The sequence below is a fragment of the Pristiophorus japonicus genome, chromosome 20 (genome assembly GCF_044704955.1).
Source record: "Pristiophorus japonicus isolate sPriJap1 chromosome 20, sPriJap1.hap1, whole genome shotgun sequence".
In the NCBI taxonomy this organism is placed as follows: Eukaryota; Metazoa; Chordata; class Chondrichthyes; family Pristiophoridae; genus Pristiophorus; species Pristiophorus japonicus.
Window position 1 is genome coordinate 95,392,337 of NC_091996.1, and position 18,974 is coordinate 95,411,310.

Here is an 18,974-nt window from a genome sequence, read left to right on the forward strand (position 1 = left end):
GCACTAGTGTTGTCTTGCTGGGGAAGCACTCCACCGCAGGGGATGAAAGAAACAAAGTCCCTTCCATTGTTTCTTTAGTTTATTTGGCCGCCTGAGGAAAAACATGTTCGAAGACCAGGCCCTCAAATCCACCACCAAGCTCATGGTCTACAGGGCTTTAGTAATACCCGCCCTCCTGTATGGCTCAGAGACATGGACCATGTACAGTAGACACCTCAAGTCGCTGGAGGTATACCACCAACGATGTCTCCGCAAGATCCTGCAAATCCCCTGGGAGGACAGATGCACCAACGTTAGCGTCCTCGACCAGGCCAACATCCCCAGCATCGAACCACTGACCACACTTGATCAGCTCCGCTGGGCAGGCCACATTGTCCGCATGCCCCACACAAGACTCCCAAAGCAAGCGCTCTACTTGGAACTCCTTCACGGCAAACGAGCCAAAGGCGGGCAGAGGAAACGTTACAAGGGACACCGTCAAAGCCTCCCTGATAAAGTGCAACATTCCCACCGACACCTGGGAGTCCCTGGCCAAAGACCAGTCCGCCCTAAGTGGAGGAAGTGCATCCGGGAGGGCGCTGAACACCTCGAGTCTCGTCGCCGAGAGCATGCAGAAACCAAGCGCAGGCAGCGGAAGGAGCGTGTGGCAAATCTGTCCCACCCTCCCCTTCCCTCAACCACTGTCTGTCCCACCTGTGACAGGGACTGTGGCTCTCGTATTGGACTGTTCAGCCACCTAATGGCTCATTTTTAGAGTGGAAGCAAGTCTTCCTCGATTCCGAGGGACTGCCTATGATGATGAGTTTATTTAATATATACCCTCTTTTTATTTTAAATGCACTTATCTCATTACTAACCATAACATCCAATGTCATGTCCACCTGTTCTATCTCCCTGGTAAATACTGGAGCAAAATAATTATTTAATAATGATTTAATATCTCTATTGTTATCTGTAGTATTATCCCGTCTATCCCTTAATGGTCCTATTCCCCTCCCAATCTTCCTTTTTTATTGATGTGCCTCTAAAATATTTTATTTTGTTTGATATTCCTTGATAATTTATCATTCCTCTTTGCCTTCCTAATTGTTTTTTGACCTCTCCTAATATCTTTGTATTATCTCTTATCATGCACTCCTCTGCTGTCCGTGTATTTAATGTATGCCTCTTTCCTTACCCTCAATTGTTCCCTTATGCTGAAAGTGGCCCACCCCATAAGTGACAAGCTGTGGGAACAGGCCCAGTGCGTGACGGCTTGACGCCCCTGCACCACTTTAAATATTGCTACAGTGTTCCCTTAGAACGTGTAATGGTCTCTGCCTCAACCACTTCCTGTGAGAAAGACGTTCCCTGCTCCAGCAATCCCTTTGCATAAAGACGTTTCTCCTGAACCTCACTTCGTTACAGCCTCAATTACTTCAGTTAGCCGTCCATTCTGGATCTCAGTTGATTAATCTCCTCCCCTCTCCTGTATAAAATGGGGACAGTGTAATGTATCTGCTTCATGGGTTCTTTGCTTAAGAATTCATAGCAACACATTGCTATTAAGAATTAGATGGTTTATTAGCAAAAGGTTTAACAATCACAATACACATTACCGGTTCATCCACCAGGCTCACAACCACCAGCCTCATCCCCCGAACCCAACTGGCCGGGGTTTTATTGAGTCTTGTGAACATCACGTGACCGGCTAAGTCACTCCCAACTCAACAGCTCTACAACTATTTTAAGTTGAAACGTAAATCAAATGCTCCCTGATTAAAGGGACACTAAAAGCGACAGATTAAACCAATTAAACTTTGGATGTTAACATTAATTAAATTAAAATTTGGTTGCCGTGGGTGATGATGCACTCCAGTCCCTCCAGCGCCCACCTCCCGCGGAAGGCCGCGAGCGTACCGGTGGACACCGCGTGCTCCATCTCCAGGGACACCCTGGCTCGGATGTAACCGCGGAAGAGAGGCGGGCAGTCGGGCTGAACGACCCCTTCGACCGCCCGCTGCCTGGACCGGCTGATGGCCCCCTTGGCCATGCCCAGGAGCAGTCCTACGAGGAGGCCCTTCGACACAACAGCTCGACAACTATTTTAGTTGTGAACATTAAACAAGTTCCCCCTGATTAAAGGGGGAGGCACACTCCAAAAACTTTTCAGGAGCTCCCTTGTTTTTTTTTTTCCGAGGGCACCAAAACACAAATTGTACAAGTGCCCCTGGTTAAAAGGGGGGAGGGCAATAAAACCGACAAACGTAGACCATTTAAACTTTAAACAACAGTAATCAAATTAAAATTTGGTTGCCGGGGGCCGCCCATTTAAAACTGAGATGAGGAGGAATTTCTTCTCTCAGAGGGTTGTAAATCTGTGGAATTCGCTGCCTCAGAGAGCTGTGGAAGCTGGGACATTGAATAAATTTAAGACAGAGATAGACAGTTTCTTAACCGATAAGAGGATAAGGGGTCATGGGGAGCGGGCGGGGAAGTGGAGCTGAGTCCATGATTGGATCAGCCATGATCTTATTGAATGGCAGAGCAGGCCCGAGAGCCGTATGGCCCACGCCTGCTCCTATTTCTTATGTTCTTATCTACCTGCAGTTACCTTTCAGCTGAGAGGAAGATAGAACGTTTCACGACACCAGTCCCATCAATCAACGTTCACTCGATCCGATAGCCTGAGCAAAGGGTCATGCAAGTCACTTTAACTACGCTTACGGGGGTTGAAATGGGCTATCGCCCCGGTCGGGGCGAAAATGGGGTGTGGGGAGGGGGGGGAGGGGTGCTACGCCGGGCGCACCGTAGAGCGCTACCCATTTCAACGCCTCTCCCCTTCCGTTAAAGGGGCCATGGCGGGGCGGAAAGGGGAGGCCGCGCACGGCGATGACCGCATCATCGCGGGCACAGCGGCCCACGCGCTAACAGCTGGGCACAGCGCTAATGTATCGCGTCTCCGCTAACTCCCGCGCAATTTCACGGAAGCCGGTAGCGCCCTCCCGACCCCCAAGCAAAAACACCATTAGCGCCCCCGCAGGCGATAACGGGAGGTGCACAGCAGGGGAATTTCACCTCCGTGGACTTTACATTCAGAAATGTCCATTTTCAAGGCGTTTATAGTATTATCATTTAGATGGGGTTCCATGATTACTAGTCTATTTGTAAAAAGGTTCTTCAACCAAAATAGTTTGAGAACCACTGATCCAGGTCGACACTCCCAGTGCAGTGCTGAGGGAGCGCCGCACTGTGGGAGGGACTGTACTGAGGGAGCCCCGCACTGTCGGAGGGGCGGTACTGAGGGAGCACCGCACTGTCGGAGGGGCAGTACTGAGGGAGCGCCGCACTGTCGGAGATACAGTACTGAGGGAGCGTCGCACTGTCGGAGATACAGTACTGAGGAAGCGCCGCACTGTCGGAGGGACAGTACTGAGGGAGCGTCGCACTGTCGGAGGGGCAGTACTGAGGGAGCGTCGCACTGTCGGAGGGGCAGTACTGAGGGAGCGCCGCACTGTCGGAGGGACAGTACTGAGGGAGCGTCGCACTGTTGGAGGGGCAGTGCTGAGGGAGCGCCGCACTGTCGGAGGGGCAGTACTGAGGGAGCGCCGCACTGTCGGAGGGGCAGTGCTGAGGGAGCGCCGCACTGTCGGAGGGGCAGTACTGAGGGAGCGCCGCACTGTCGGAGGGACAGTACTGAGGGAGCGTCGCACTGTCGGGGGGGCAGTACTGAGGGAGCGCCGCACTGTCGGAGGGGCAGTACTGAGGCAGCGCCGCACTGTTGGAGGGCCAGTACTGAGGGAGCGCCGCACTGTCGGAGGGGCAGAACTGAGGGAGCGCCGCACTGTCGGAGGGCCAGTACTGAGGGAGCGCCGCACTGTCGAAGGGGCAGTACTGAGGGAGCGCCGCACTGTCGGAGGGGCAGTACTGAGGGAGCGCCGCACTGTCGGAGGGGCAGTGCTGGGGGAGCGCCGCACTGTCGGGAGGGGCTGTACTGAGGAAGCGCCGCACTGAAGGAGGGGCAGTACTGAAGGAGCGTCGCACTGTCGGAGGGGCAGTACTGAGGGAGCGTCGCACTGTCGGAGGGGCAGTACTGAGGGAGCGCCGCACTGTCGGAGAGGCAGTACTGAGGGAGCGCCGCACTGTCGGAGGGGCAGTACTGAGGGAGCGCTGCACTGTCGGAGGGGCAATACTGAGAGCGCGCCAAACTGTCGAAGGGGCAGTGCTGAGGGAGCGCCGCACTGTCGGAGGGGCAGTACTGAGGGAGCCCTGCACTGTTGGAGGGACAGCACTGAGGGAGCGCCATACTGTCGGAGGGGCAGTACTGAGGGAATGCCACACTTTCGGAGGGGCAGTACTGAGGGAGCACTGCACTGTCGGAGGGGCAGTACTGAGGGAGCGCCGCACTGTCGGAGGGGCAGTACTGAGGGAATGCCACACTTTCGGAGGGGCAGTACTGAGGGAGCACCGCACTGTCGGAGGTGCCATCTTTCAGATGAAAAATTAAACCGAGGCCCCGTCTGCCCTCTCAGGTGGATGTAAAAGATCTCATGGCACTATTTCGAAGAAGAGCAGGGGAGTTCTCCCCGGTGTCCTGGCTAATGTTTATCCACCATCCAACATCACTGAATGACTGTTGTTCACAATATATATTCACGATTTAGATTTTGGAATCAGAAACACAATTTCTAGATTTGCAGATGACACCAAATTGTGGGTGTGATGGACAATACTGAGGAGGAATGCAACAAATTACAGGAGGTCATCAATAAACCTGCAAAATGGACATATGATTGGCAAATGAATTTCAACACAGATAAAGGTATTACAGCGTGGTAGGAACAATAGGGAGGTCACATTACTTGGAGGGCGTGAGTCTCGGTCGGGTAGAGAAACAAAGGGATCTCGGAGTACAAATACACAAGTCGCTTAAAAGTAACCACACAGGTTAGCAAGACCATAACAAAAGCAAACCAAACCAAGAGGGATAGAATTGAAAAGTAGTGACGTTATGCTAAACCAGTATCGAACCTTGGTTAGACCACACTTGGAACACTGCGTATAGTTCTGGTCGACATATTCTAAAAAGGATATAGAGGCACTGGAATGGGTGCAGAGAAATGCGAGGGTATAATGTTATGTATGTAACCCTTGGCAACCTGTATCACACCACCACTAGAGGGCCTACCTATTGGAGTCCCAAGGGATCCCAGCATCCCTTGGGAGCACGGTATATAAGCAGGCCTCCCACGCTGTACCAGCACTCTGGAGTTTAATTAAAGGAGCTAAGGTCACACTTACTCATTGCATACAGTACTCAGTTTCATCCTTTATTATGAGCGTAACAATTGGCGGCGAGGTAACGAACAACCACACGAAAATGCAAAGAATTGTTGGTATCCTGGAGAAATTCTCAGAAGGGGACGATTGGGAGGCCTTCGTGGAGCGACTCGACCAATACTTCGTGGCAAACAAGCTGGAAGGGGATGAGGACACTGCCAAATGAAGGGCGGTCCTCCTTACTGTCTGTGGGGCAACAACCTATGGCCTCATGAAGAATCTTCTAGCTCCGGCGAAAGCAATAACCAAATCCTATGAAGAATTGTGTACGCTAATCCGGGAGCACCTAAATCCGAAGGAAACGTTTTGATGGCGAGGTATCGGTTCTACACGTGTCAACGGTCGGAGGGCCAGGACGCGGCGAGCTACGTCGCCGAACTAAGGCGCCTCGCTGGATGTTGCGAGTTCGATGGATTCCTCGAACAAATGCTGAGAGACTTTTTTGTGCTTGGCATTGGCCATGAGGTTATCCTTCGCAAACTAGTGACTGTTGAAACACCGAATCTGAGCAAAGCCATAACGATAGCCCAGGCATTTATGTCCACCAGCGATAACACCAAACAGATTTCGCAGCATAAAGAGGTTTCGGCTAGTACTGTGCACAAAATAACATCGTTTTCGAGCAGGAATGCATATGGCAGAACGTACACACCGGCTGCTGCATGACCTCAGATGACCCAGAGTCCGCCATCAATCGTTAATGCGAGGCAGTTAACACCTTGTTGGAGGTAATCATCGAGCCCATCAATGCCGCTTCAAGTACTTTGCGTGCAAAGGCTGCATAACAATGGGACACCTCCAGCGAATGTGCAGACGAGCTGCAAACCCTGCAAACCACCACGTTGCAGAGAAAGATCGATCCATGGTGGATCAAACTGAACTAGAGACTCGAACCGAGGAGGCAGAAGTGTACGGGGTGCACACCTTCGCCACGAAACGTCCACCGATCATGTTAAAAGTTGAACTGAACGGAATTCCAGTATCCATGGAACTGGACACGGGTGCGAGCCAGTCTATAATGAGCAAAAAGGCCTTCGACAGGCTGTGGAGCAACAAGGCACACAGGCCCAAGCTTAGCCCCATTCACACCAAGCTAAGAACTTACACCAAAGAGCTGATCCCTGTAATTGGCAGCGCAGAAGTAAAAGTCTCCTATGATGGAGCAGTGCACGCACTCCCACTATGGATCATGCCAGGGGATGGCCCCACAGTGTTCGGCAGAAGCTGGCTGGGAAAAATCCGCTGGAACTGGGACGACATCCGAGCACTTTCGTCCGTCGACGACGCCTCATGTACCCAGGTTCTGAGTAGATTCCCATCGTTGTTCGAGCTAGGCATTGGAAGTTTCTCGGGGGCGAAGGTGCAGATCCATTTGGTTCCCGATACACGACCCATCCACCACAAGGCACGGGTGGTACCGTATATGATGCGAGAGAAAGTGGAAATTGATGCTGCAGTGAGAAGGCATCATCGTGCCGGTGGAGTTCAACGAGTGGGCAAGTCCGATTGTCCCGGTACTCAAAGGTGATGGCAGTCAGAATTTGTGGGGACTATAAAGTAACGATTAACCATTTTTCACTACAGGACCAGTACCCGCTACCCAAGGCAGACGATCTATTTGCGATCCTGGCTGGAAGAAAGATGTTCACCAAGTTGGACCTGATCTCGGCCTACATGATGCAGGAGCTGGAGGAATCTTCGAAAGGCCCCATCTGCATCAACACGCACAAAGGTCTGTTCATCTATAACAGATGTCCGTTTGAGATTCGTTCGGCCGCGGCACCGTGGTTTTCCAGGATGACATACTGGTCACAGGTCGGGACACCATCGAACACTTGAAGAATCTGGAAGGGGTTCTAAGTTGGCTAGATCACGTGGGACTCAGGTTGAAACGCTCGAAGTGTGTTTTCCTGGCACCAGAGGTCAAGTTCTTAGGAAGAAGAATCGCAGCAGACAGCATCAGACCCACCGAAGCCAAGACGGAGGCCATCAAGAACGCGCCGAGACCATAGAACGTGAGGGAGCTGTGGTCGTTCCTGGGACTCCTCAAATATTTCGGTAATTTCCTACCTGGGTTAAGCACCCTGCTAGAACCCCTACATGTGCTACTGTGCAAGGAAGACAACTGGGTATGGGGGAATTCACAAGAGGCTGCCTTTGAGAAAGCCAGAAATCTGTTATGTTCAAACAAACTGCTTGTTCTGTATAACTCATGTAAACGATTAGTGATAGCTTGTGAAGCGTCATCATACAGGGTCGGGTGTGTGTTACAACAGACTAACAAATCGGGAACATTGCAACCAGTCGCCTATGCATCCCGGAGTCTGTCCAAGGCCGAAAGGGCCTACAGCATGATTGAAAAAGACGCTCTGGCGTGCATTTATGGGGTGAAAAAAATGCACCAGTATCTGTTTGGTCTCAAGTTTGAGCTAGAAACTGACCATAAGCCGCTCACATCGCTATTCTCACATCCAAAGATGGGCGCTCACGCTGTCGGCATACAACTATGTAATCCGCCACAGACCGGGCACAGAGAACTGCGCTGATGCTCTCAGTCGGCTACCATTGTCCACCACCGGGGTGGAAATGGCACAGCCTGCAGACTTGCTCTTGGTGATGGATGCATTCGAAAACGAAAAGTCACCCATTCCGGCCCGCCAGATCAGGATCTGGACCAACCAGAATCCTTTACTGTCCCTGGTAAAAAACTGTGTCCTCCATGGGAGCTGGTCCAGCGTCCCAGCGGAGATGCAGGAAGAGATTAAGCCGTTCTAGAGGCGCAAAGACTAAATGTTCTTACAGGCGGACTTTCTTTTGTGGGGTAATCGCGTGGTCTTGCCCAAGACAGAGAAACATTCATACGCGACCTACACAATACCCACCCAGGCACAGTAATGATGAAAGCCATAGCCAGATCCCATGTGTGGTGGCCTGGCAACGACTCAGATTTAGAGTCATGCGTGCGCCAGTGCAACACTTGCTCTCAACTGAGCAATGCACCCAGAGAGGCACCGCTAAGTTTGGGGCCGTGGCCCTCCAAACTGTGGTCTAGGATCCACTTTGACTATGCGGGCCCATTTCTAGGCAAAATGTTTTTGGTTGTTGTGGATGCTTATTCAAAATGGATTGAATGTGTAATAATGTCTGTAAGCACGTCCATTGCCACCATCGAAAGCCTACGAGCCATGTTTGCCACACACGGCCTGCCCGATGTCCTTGTCAGCGACAATGGACCATGTTTCACCAGAGCTTAATTCAAGGAATTCATGACCCGCAATGGGATCAAGCACGGCACATCTGCCCCGTTCAAGCCCGCATCCAACGGCCAGGCAGAACGGGCAGTCCAAACCATCAAGCAAAGCTTGAAATGTGTGTCGGAAGGCTCCCTGTGGACCGACTGTCCTGAGTCCTGCTCAGCTACTGCACCAGACCCCACTTTCTCACCGGGGTTCCCCCAGGGGAACACTCTACCTAAAACATTCTACCTAAACGCATGCAGCATTCGAAATAAAGTAAATGAGTTGATGGCACAAATCATTACAAATGGGTATGATTTGGTGGCCATTACGGAAACGTGGTTGCAGGGGGGCCAAGACTGGGAATTAAACATACAGGGGTATCTGACAATTCGGAAAGATAGACAAGAAGGGAAAGGAGGTGGGGTAGCTCTGTTAATAAAGGATGATATCAGGGCAGTTGTGAGAGATGATATTGGCTCTAATGAACAAAATGTTGAATCACTGTGGGTGGAGATTAGAGATAGTAAGGGGAAAAAGTCACTGGTGGGTGGAGTTTATAGGCCCCCAAATAATAATTTAACGGTGGGGCGGGCAATAATCAAGGGAATAATGGAGGCATGTGAAAAAGGAACGGCAGTAATCATGGGGGATTTTAACCTACATATCGATTGGTCAAATCAAATCGCACGGGGTAGTCTTGAGGAGGAATTCATAGAATGCATACGGGATTGTTTCTTAGAACAGTATGTTACAGAACCTACAAGGGAGCAAGCTATCTTAGATCTGGTCCTGTGTAATGAGACAGGAATAATAAACGATCTCCTAGTAAAAGATCCTCTCGGATTGAGTGATCGCAGTATGGTTGAATTTGTAATACAGATTGAGGATGAGGAAGTAGTGTCTCAAACGAGCGTACTATGCTTAAACAAAGGGGACTACAGTGGGATGAGGGCAGAGATGGCTAAAGTAGACTGGAAACACAGACTAAACGGTGGCACAATTGAGGAACAGTGGAGGACTTTTAAGGAGCTCTTTCATAGTGCGCAACAAAAATATATTCCAGTGAAAAAGAAGGGCGGTAAGAGAAGGGATAACCAGCCGTGGATAACCAAGGAAATTAAGGAGAGTATCAAATTAAAAACCAATGCGTATAAGGTGGCCAAGGTTAGTGGGAAACTAGAAGATTGGGAAAATTTTAAACAACAGCAAAGAATGACTAAGAAAGCAATAAAGAAAGGAAAGATAGATTACGAAAGTAAACTTGCGCAAAACATAAAAACAGATAGTAAAGCTTTTACCGATATATAAAACGGAACAAAGTGACTAAAGTAAATGTTGGTCCCTTGGAAGATGACGAGGGGGATTTAATAATGGGAAATGTGGAAATGGCTGAGACCTTAAACAATTATTTTGCTTCGGTCTTCACAGTGGAAGACACAAAAACCATGCCAAAAATTGCTGGTCACGGGAATGTGGGAAGGGAGGACCTTGAGATAATCACTATCACTAGGGGGGTAGTGCTGGACAGGCTAATGGGACTCAAGGTAGACAAGTCCCCTGGTCTGTATGAAATGCATTCCAGGGTATTAAAAGAGATGGCAGAAGTTATAGCAGATGCATTTGTTATAATCTACCAAAATTCTCTGGACTCTGGAGAGGTACCAGCGGATTGGAGAGCAGCTAATGTAACGCCTCTGTTTAAAAAAGGGGGCAGACAAAAGGCAGGTAACTATAGGCCAGTTAGTTTAACATCTGTAGTGGGGAAAATGCTTGAAGCTATCATTAAGGAAGAAATAGCGGGACATCTAGATAGGAATAGTGCAATCAAGCAGACGCAACATGAATTCATGAAGGGGAAATCATGTTTAACTAATTTACTGGAATTCTTTGAGGATATAACGAGCATGGTGGATAGAGGTGTACCGATGGATGTGGTGTATTTAAATTTCCAAAAGGCATTCGATAAGGTGCCACACAAAAGGTTACTGCAGAAGATAAAGGTACGCAGAGTCAGAGGAAATGTATTAGCATGGATAGAGAATTGGCTGGCTAACAGAAAGCAGAGAGTTGGGATAAATGGGTCCTTTTCAGGTTGGAAATCGGTGGTTAGTGGTGTGCCACAGGGATTGGTGCTGGGACCACAACTGTTTACAATATACATAGATGACCTGGAAGAGGGGACAGAGTGAAGTGTAACAAAATTTGCAGATGACACAAAGATTAGTGGGAAAGCGGGTTGTGTAGAGGACACAGAGAGGCTGCAAAGAGATTTAGATAGGTTAAGCGAATGGGCTAAGGTTTGGCAGATGGAATACAATGTCGGAAAATGTGAGGTCATCCACCTTGGAAAAAAAAAGGGAATATTATTTGAATGGGGAGAAATTACAACATGCTGTGGTGCAGAGGGACCTGGGGGTCCTTGTGCATGAAACTCTTTTTTAAGAGTCTACCTGCAAAAACATAAAACATTAAACCGTGCCACCCGACCTGGGTGACACACCAGACATTTACAAGGCCCTTTTTTCCTTTTTTTTTTGTGTTTTTCATTTTTTTTTGGTTTTTTTTTTGGGCGCTAAAATCACATTTTTCCAGTGCCCCCTATAAAAGGGAAGGGGACACTAAAAGAACCGGCAATTAAAACAAATTAAACTTTAAAACGTAAAATCAAATTAAAATTTGGTTGCCGGGCGTGATGATGCACTCCAGTCCCTCCGGTGCCCACCTCTTCCTTGTGCAAGAATCCCAAAAAGTTAGTTTGCAGGTGCAGCAGGTAATCAGGAAGGCGAATGCAATGTTGGCCTTCATTGCGAGAGGGATGGAGTACAAAAGCAGGGAGGTCCTGCTGCAACTGTATAGGGTATTGTGAGGCCACACCTGGAGTACTGCGTGCAGTTTTGGTCACCTTACTTAAGGAAGGATATACTACCTTTGGAGGGGGTGCAGAGACGATTCACTAGGCTGATTCCGGAGATGAGAGGGTTACCTTATGATGATAGATTGAGTAGACTGGGTCTTTACTCGTTGGAGTTCAGAAGGATGAGGGGTGATCGTATAGAAACATTTAAAATAATGAAAGGGATAGACAAGATAGAGGCAGAGAGGTTGTTTCCACTGGTCGGGGAGACTAGAACTAGGGGGCACAGCCTCAAAATACGGGGGAGCCAATTTAAAACCGAGTTGAGAAGGAATTTCTTCTCCCAGAGGGTTGTGAATCTGTGGAATTCTCTGCCCAAGGAAGCAGTTAAGGCTAGCTCATTGAATGTATTCAAATCACAGATAGATAGATTTTTAACCAATAAGGGAATTAAGGGTTACAGGGAGCAGGCGGGTAAGTGGAGCTGAGTCCACGGCCAGATAATCCATGATCTTGTTGAATGGCGGAGCAGGCTCGAGGGGCTAGATGGCCTACTCCTGTTCCTAATTCTTATGTTCTTATGTTCAGCCGAGCTGCTCATGAAAAGGGCATTCAAAACAAGGCTCTCTCTTGTCCACCCTGATCTCCATGATCATGCCGAGGGCAGGCGGCATCAACAAAGCATGTACCATAATCGCGCAAACTTGTCACGCGATATTGAGGTCAATGACCCTGTATTTGTACTCTATTATGGACATGGTCCCAAATGGCTTGCTGGCACGGTCATAGCCAAAGAAGGGAGTAGGGTGTTTCAGATCAAATTGGCCAATGGACTAACGCACAGAAAACATTTAGACCAAACCAAATTGCGGTTCACTAACAGCTACCCGAAGAGGACACCACCAACTTCGACCCTCCAACACACACACACAAGTGGCAACCGACATCACGGTTGACCACGAAGCCAAACTCACCATCCTCAGCAGCCTGGCAAGGCCAGCTGCCCAGCAAAGAACCAACCAACTCACCCACACCTGCATTTGTACCGAGACTATCGACAAGGGAGCGAAAAGCCCCAGATCGTCTCACCTTGTAAATAAGTGTACTATGACTTTGGGAGGGAGTGATGTTATGTATGTAACCCTTGGCAACCTGTATCACACCACCACTAGAGGGCCTACCTATTGGAGTCCCAAGGGATCCCAGCATCCCTTGGGAGCACGGTATACAAGCAGGCCTCCCACGCTGTACCAGCACTCTGGAGTTTGAATAAAGGAGCTAAGGTCACACTTACTCATTGCATACAGTACTCAGTTTCATCCTTTATTATACAGTATACATATCAGGAAAGGATGAACAGGCTGGATCTCTTTCCTCTTGAAAAAAGAAAGCTGAGTGGTGACCTAATAGAGGTCTTTAAAATGATGAAAGGTTTTGACAGAGTGGATACAGAGAGAATGTTTCCACTTGTGGGGAAGAGCATAACTAGAGGCCATCAATATCAGATAGTCACCCAGAAATCCAATAGGGAATTGAGGAGAAACTTCTTTACCCAGAGAGTGGTGAGAATGTGGAACTCGCTGCCACAGGGAGGGGTTGAGGCGAATAGTATCGATGCATTTAAGGGGAGGCTGGACAAGTATATGAGGGAGAAGGGAATAGAGGATTATGCTGATGGATTTAGATGAGGAAAGACGGGAGGAGGCTCGAGTGGAGCATAAACGCCGGCATGGACTGGTTGGGCCGAATGGCCTGTTTCTGTGCTGTATATCCTGTGTAATCCTATCCTATGAATAAACAGATGATCCGGTCATTATCACATTGCTGTGTGTGGGAGCTTGCTGTGCTCAAATTGGCTGCCGCGTTTCCCACATTGCAGCAGTGACTAGAATAGACTGGCGAATGATACTTAAAGGGTTGACGGTGGATAGGCAATGGCAAACATTTAAAGATCACATGGATGAACTTCAACAATAGTACATCCCTGTCTGGAGTAAAAATAAAATGGGGAAGGTGACTCAACCGTGGCTAACAAGGGAAATTAAGGATAGTATTAAATCCAAGAAAGAGGCATATAAATTGGCCAGGAAAAGCAGCAAATCTGAGGACTGGGAGAATTTTAGAATTCAGCAGAGGAGGACAAAGGGTTTAATTAGGAGGGGGAAAATAGAGTATGAGAGGAAGCTTGCTGGGAACAAAACAACTGACTGCAAAAGCTTCTATAGATATGTGAAGAGAAAAAGATTAATGAAGACAAATGTAGGTCCCTTGCAATCAGATTCAGGTGAATTTATAATGGCGAACAAAGAAATGGCAGACCAGTTGAACAAATACTTTGGTTCTGTCTTCACGAAGGGAGACACAAATAACCTTCCGGAAGTACTAGGGGACCGAGAGTCTAGCGAGTAGGAGGAACTGAAGGACATCCTTATTAGGCGGGAAATTGTGTTAGGGAAATTGATGGGATTGAAGGCCGTTAAATCCCTGGGGCCTGATAGTCTGCATCCCAGAATACTTAAGGAAGTGGCTCTGGAAATAGTGGATGCATTGGTGATCATTTTCCAACAGTCTACCGACTCTGGATCAGTTCCTATGGACTGGAGGGTAGCTAATGTAACACCACTTTTTAAAAAAGGAGGGAGAGAGAAAATGGGTAATTATAGCCCGGTTAGCCTGACATCAGTAGTGGGGAAAATGTTGGAATCAATCATTAAAGATGAAATAGCAGCACATTTGGAAAGCGGTGACAGAATCGGTCCAAGTCAGCATGGATTTATGAAAGGGAAATCATGCTTGACAAACCTTCTAGAATTTTTTGAGGATGTAACTGGTAGAGTGGACAAGGGAGAACCAGTGGATGTGGTGTATTTGGACTTTCAAAAGGCTTTTGGGACAAGGTCCCACACAAGAGATTGGTGTGCAAAATTAAAGCACGTGATGTAAAGTCCTTACTCAATGGCACAAAACCCACACGAGGCACATTCTATGGACAAGGTCACTCTATGACCTGAACTTTTATTCACAGGACTAAGAAGTCTGGACCCTGTGTGGGACCTCCCTTTAAATACCTGGATGACCAGGTAAGGAGTGTCTCCCACAAGTTCACCCCCTGTGGTCAAGGTGTGCATTGCTTAAGTATATGCAGTATTGCAGTGGTGTTACATAGAGGTTACATACATGACATCACCTCCCCCCCCCCCCCCCCCCAAAGTCTTATTGGGATCATAGGTTAAGTCTTTCAGGTGGTCTACACTCCCTCGTGGAACGCCGCAGTTGGGACTCTGGTTGTTGAGCCTTGGCGTGAGTGTCTGTCCCCTGTGGTGATTCCGGCCTGTCCGGGCTGACCGCAGGGACTATGCATGCTGCTGAATGTTCTTGTTGCTCGTTCACTGGCGGTGGTGTGGGCAGCATCTCATGATCTTCCTCGGGTTCCTCAGTGTCTATGCTGAACCCTTTTTTTACTTGGTCCAGATGCTTATGACATATCTGCCCATTGTTAAGTTTAACCACGATGACCCCGTTCCCCTCTTTGTCTATTACAGTGCCCTCAAGCCATTTGGGCCCCACGGCGTGATTGAGGACAAATACGGGGTAATTTATTTCTATACATCTCCCCCTTGAGTTTCGGTCATGGTACTCGTTTTGGGACTGGTGCTTGCCCTCAACTATATCAGTCAGGATGAGGGACAACCAAGTTTTGAGTGTTTGTTTCATAAGTAGCTCAGCGGACAGGACCCCCGTGAGCGAGTGCGGTCGGGACCTATAGGCCAGCAGGGGACACGATAGGCGGCATTGAAGAGAGGGTCCTTGAATCTTGAGCATGCCTTGTTTAATGATTTGGGTCGCACGTTCCGCCTGGACTTTGGAGGCCGGCTTGAACGGTGCTATCCTGACATGGTTGATGCTATTGCCGAACATGAACTCCCGGAATTCGTAGCTCGTGAAACATGGGCCATTATCGCTAACAAGGATGTCCGGCAAGCCGTGGGTTGCAAAGACCGCACGTAGATTCTCCACAGTGGTGGATGTCATGCACGAATTCAAAATGATGCACTCGATCCATTTCGAGTACGCATCTACCACAATGAGAAACTTTTTTCCCATGAACAGGCCCGCGTAGTCTACATAGATACGTGACCATGGCCTGGTGGGTCAAGGCCACGGGCTGAGCGGGGCCTCCCTGGGGCATTACCCAGCTGGGCACATGTCGTGCACCTGCAAACACAGTGTTCCAGGTCTGAATCAATTACCGGCCACCAAACATGTGACCAGGCAATGGCCTTCATCAGAACGATGCCTGGATGCTCACTGTGGAGTTCCCTAATGAATGCCTCCCTGCCCCTCTGGGGCATGACTACCCGGCTGCCCCATAAATGGCAGTCAGCTTGGATGGAGAGCTCATCCATCCGCCTGTGAAACGGTCTGACCTCCTCAGGGCATGCTCCGTATGCGGGCGCCCAATCCCCAGTCAGGACACATTTCTTAATCAGAGATAGGAGGTGATCTCCGTTTGTCCAGATTTTGATCTGGCGGCCTGTGATGGGGGAGCCTGCACTGTCAAAGGCATCGACAGCCATGACCATCTCGGCGCTTTGCTCCGCTGCCCCCTCAGTGGTGTCCAGTGGAAGCCCGCTGAGCGTGTCAGCGCAGTTTTCAGTGCCGGGCTGGTGCCGGATGGAGTAGTCATAAGCAGCCAGCGTGAGAGCCCATCGCTGTATGCGGGCTGACGCGGTGGCATTGACAGCCTTGCTGTCTGATAACAGGGATATTAACGGCTTGTGGTCCGTTTCTAATTCGAACCTCCTGCCAAAAAGGTACTGATGCATTTTTTTTTACACCACAGACACACGCGAGTGCCTCCTTCTCAACCATCCCATATCCTCGTTCTGCTTGAGAGAGCAACCTGAAAGCATAAGCCACAGGTTGTAGTTGGCCCTCAGCATTACTCTGCTGCAACACGCACCCAATCCCATAGGACGACGCATCACATGTCAGAACCAATTTCTTACAGGGGTCGTACAGGGTCAATAACTTATTTGAACAAAGTAGGTTCCATGCCCGATTGAAAGCCCGTTCTTGACAGTCCCCCCAAAACCAATCACAACCCTTACACAGGAGCACGTGAAGCGGCTCCAACAACGTGCTTAATTTCAGCAGAAAGTTCCTGAAATAGTTCAAGAGTTCCAGAAATGAACACAACTCCGATGTGTTGCCGGGTCTGGATGCTCGTCGAATCGCCTCTGTTTTGGATTCGGTGGGCCGAATCCCATCTGCAGCAACCCTCCTGCCCAGGAACTCAACCTCAGGAGCCAAAAACACACATTTAGACTTCTTGAGTCGCAGGCCTACCCGGTCCAGTCGGCGTAGTACCTCCTCCAGGTTGTGGAGGTGTTCCTTGGTGTCACGACTGGTGATGAGGATGTCGTCCTGAAATATGATTGTTCCAGGAATGGATTTGAGCAGGCTTTCCATGTTTCTTTGAAAAATCGCGGCCGCTGATCGAATGCCAAACGGGCACCTGTTGTAAACGAACAGTCCCTTGTGCGTGGTGATGGTGGTCAGTAGTTTAGATTCGTCGGCCAGTTCCTGGGACATATAGGCTGAAGTGAGGTCCAACTTGGTGAACAGCTTGCCGCCTGCCAGCGTGGTGAAAAGGTCCTCTGCTCTCGGGAGCGGGTATTGGTCTTGTAGGAACACTCGATTGATAGTGGCCTTGTAGTCGCCACAGATCCTGACAGAACCATCCGCTTTTAGGATGGTAATGATGGGGCTCGCCCAGTCGCTGAATTCAACGGGCGAGATGATGCCCTCTCTCAGCAAACGGTCCAATTCGCTCTCAATTTTCTCCCGCATCACATACGGCACAGCTCTGGCTTTGTGGTGCACTGGTCTGGCGTCCGGGGTGATGCGTATCACTACTTTAGTGCCTTTGAACATCCCGATGCCAGGTTGGAATAGTGACTCAAATTGTTATAGGACATGTGAGCACGAACTTCGCTCCACAGATGAAATTGCGAGCACATCCCCCCCAATTCCAGTTCATCTCAGCTAACCAGCTCCTCCCCAACAATGCGGGACCATTGCCCGGGACAATCCAGAGCGGCAGCCGTATCACTGATTCATTGTGTGTGACCGCCAACATTGCACTGCCTAGTACTGGAATGATTTCTTTGGTATACGTCCGTAGTTGTGTCTCAATGCGTTCTAGTTTGGGTCTACTGGCTTTGTGTGGCCATAGCTTTTTGAATTGTTGAGTGCTCATGAGTGACTGGCTGGCCCCTGTGTCCAGCTCCATGCGTACAGGGATGCCGTTTAATAAAACCTTCATCATCATTGGTGGCGTTTTAGTATATGAGCTGTGAATGTTTGCCACATGAACCCGCTAAACTTCAGCATCCATTGATTTGCCCCAAGGGTCATCCTGCATCACAGACCCCTCTTCTGGTCCATCCGTCTCGTAAATTAACCTGCTTACAGGCTTCCTGCACATTTGAGCTAAGTGGCCACTGAAGTTGCAATTTCTGCAGACGAATTGTTGAAACCTGCAAGTCCTGGCAGAGTGTTTGCCCCCACACCTCCAGCATGAACTGAGATTCCCACTGTTGTGAACAAAGGAGCTATGACCCTGCATTCCTCGCTGATTGTCTCTTTGACTGCCCTTGAGTACCTTGTTAGTGGGTGTCAATGGCCTCATCCCGGACCGCATTGTCCACTGTGATGGTGTAAATGTCCGTTCAGCCTGCCATTGTCTCTGTTGAAAACCTGCTCTGGTGTCTATTGTTGCCTGGGGTGTGTCGAACTGCCCTTGCCTGCCTGCGGGGCTCTGAGTCGCACTGATGATGTTGACTCACTGATCCATCGTCACGTTGGAGGCAGAATTGCTCGCGTATATTATTTGGGTTTCCTCCTCCCCCGCCATGAAAGTCTGAGCCATCAACGCCGCTGCTTTTAAAGTCAAGTCCTTGGTCTCAATTAACTTTCAGAAAATCCCCGCATGACCGATGCCCTCAATAAAGAAATCCCTTAATATCTCCCCCCGGCAGGCGTCTGTGAACTTAGAGGCTGGCCAAATGCCGGAGGTCCGCAACGAAGTCCGGTATGCTCTGTCCTTTACGACGTCGGTGGGTATAGAATCTGTGTCGGGCCATGTGTATGCTGCTCGCTGGTTTGAGGTGCTCACCAATTAGTTTGCTGAGCTCTTCAAAAGTTTTGTCCACCGGCTTTTCGGGTGCTAGTAGGTCCTTCATGAGCGCGTAAGTCTTAGGTCCGCAGCTGGTCAGCAGATGTGCCCTTCGCTTGTCGGCCGCTGCATCTCCCAGCCATTCTTTCGTGACAAAGCTTTGCTGGAGCCTCTCAATGAAATCGTCCCAGTCCTCACCAACATAGTACCGTTCCTCTGTGCTACCGGTGGCCATTCTCGTGGGTCGCTGATTCCCGTTTCTCGTCGCCAATGGCACAAAACCCACACGAGGCACATTCTATGAATAAGGTCACTCTATGACCTGAACCTTTATTCACAGGACCAAGAAGTGATGACCCTGCATGGGACCTCCCTTTATATA

At 49.4% G+C, this 18,974-nt stretch overlaps 1 protein-coding gene across 2 annotated transcripts in view; it reads right to left on the bottom strand.

Annotated features, from left to right (window-relative positions):
* Window positions 1-18,974, bottom strand: part of acap1 (ArfGAP with coiled-coil, ankyrin repeat and PH domains 1) — a 164,448-nt gene that overhangs the window by 91,774 nt on the left and 53,700 nt on the right. The gene's annotated exons all lie outside the window — the stretch shown is intronic.